Here is a 1,605-nt window from a genome sequence, read left to right as displayed (position 1 = left end):
TACAGAGCCATAGGGATATACGGTTTATGAATGAGAAACTATTTTCTCCCAGCTTCTTCTTCTTCTTATTTTCATTTACTCAGTCTCTCTAGTTACTCAATTCTTAACAATAACTGCCATCTTCTTATTTTTTTACAAAATCTCTCTCTGTTGTTTTCTTGTTGAAAGATACTAGAAACTTAACCCCGAGTTTTCATGAAAAGTGCTCCTTCTATATTTGTCGTGGAAAGCTCGCAAATACGTTAGGTGGTATAAAATGAACAATATGTTCATTCATACCCCCTGAGAAGTGAGAACTTTATCGTGACTGTCACCTGAGCAGAAAAATTAGGCAACACATTAATATTAAAAATCTCCCAAAATTTTAATATATAAAAAAGGTAATCGGACAAGCTCTCTCTCTCTCTATGTACAGTTAGCCATGGATGATGGATGGCGTCTCATATTTGAAGAAGGCAAACGAATGTGATATGTAACAAAATGACAAATACAAGGAGCACATCTCCGCGAGTCGTTTTATACAGAATGGCAAAAGAAAAAAAAAAAATTATCCTATCTTTGGATGATGGGGTTTCGATCTCCAGAAACAGAGGACCTCTTGATGAACTCCAAGCAATCTGCAATGGCCTCGGCATAGAAGGAGTTGGACCTCCCAAAAGATCTCAACCTACAGTCGGCTCGACCCATGCTGGGGACCTTCAAAACCAAACTCATGGTGCTGTTGCTGCCGACGCCGCTGTTATTTATGTTGATGCTATTTCTTCTGCCAAGACCTTTCTTTAGCGATTTTAGAGCTTGCCCATAAGATGATCTCCAACTATTTAAGAGCTTGAACAAATATACGAACCTTGCACGAAATCGTTGCACCGAAAATCTTTTGGGATTCAGCCTAAATCCTCTGTTTCCGTGGCAGGATCTCCTGCCGTTGCCGACATTGTTGTAGGCCATATGACACATTTTCAGCCTCCACAAGCAAACACTTGCATAGGCAATCTCTGTTGTGGGTTATAAATAAGGTTGAGGGATGACTTTTTTGGGAGGGTGAGGCGATGATGTAACGCAGGTATGGACTTTGGAGGGAAGGAACTTGGAAATTTGTGGCTTTTGAAGTGATTTTTGGACTTTTGGACGGTCTTGGGAGGAATGGAGGCTCTAATTAACAATGTGAAAATGACCAGATTATAAAGCAAAACTATAATTTTGGAATAGAACACGATGGAATGGTAGGACCAGGAGGAGGACAAGGGAACAAGAAAATGGACGCCTCTCTTTTCAAATTAGGTGAGTAGAGCAGCCCCCGTAATGAGACCAGATCGGCATCCAAGACTAATAAAATTGGAGGGCCAACCGAAGCAGTACTTTTGTAAATGTTACAGCTAATTATAATTAATGAAAGGTCAAAGTTTGTGTTAGCGTAAGATTGTTTTTTTTTTTTTTTTGTCCTTTTTTGAAGGGGTTCGGTAGAGTAGCCAACTTTTCAATATGCCTGGGACAGATGTCGTATGTTTTTCCATTAGAAACAAAGGAAGTGGTTGGATTGTGTTGGGCATAAATATATAAAATATATGGTTGGGCGGGAAAAAGCTAGCTAGCGGGTTATGACAA

The 1,605-nt window shown here is 39.7% G+C and overlaps 1 long non-coding RNA gene across 1 annotated transcript; it reads right to left on the bottom strand.

Moving 5' to 3' along the window:
- Window positions 1–452: 452 nt before the first annotated feature.
- Window positions 453–1,282, bottom strand: LOC121259130. The gene is made up of 2 exons (XR_005939514.1): window positions 848–1,282; window positions 453–763 (listed from the first exon to the last, which is right to left on the bottom strand). It is a non-coding gene; the product is annotated as an uncharacterized LOC121259130 (long non-coding RNA).
- Between the last annotated feature and the right edge of the window lie 323 nt (window positions 1,283–1,605).

This window comes from Juglans microcarpa x Juglans regia, chromosome 4D (assembly GCF_004785595.1).
Source record: "Juglans microcarpa x Juglans regia isolate MS1-56 chromosome 4D, Jm3101_v1.0, whole genome shotgun sequence".
NCBI classification, from domain to species: Eukaryota; Viridiplantae; Streptophyta; class Magnoliopsida; order Fagales; family Juglandaceae; genus Juglans; species Juglans microcarpa x Juglans regia.
Note: the sequence above shows the minus strand (reverse complement) of the source record. Positions and strands in the feature narration are given on the sequence as shown.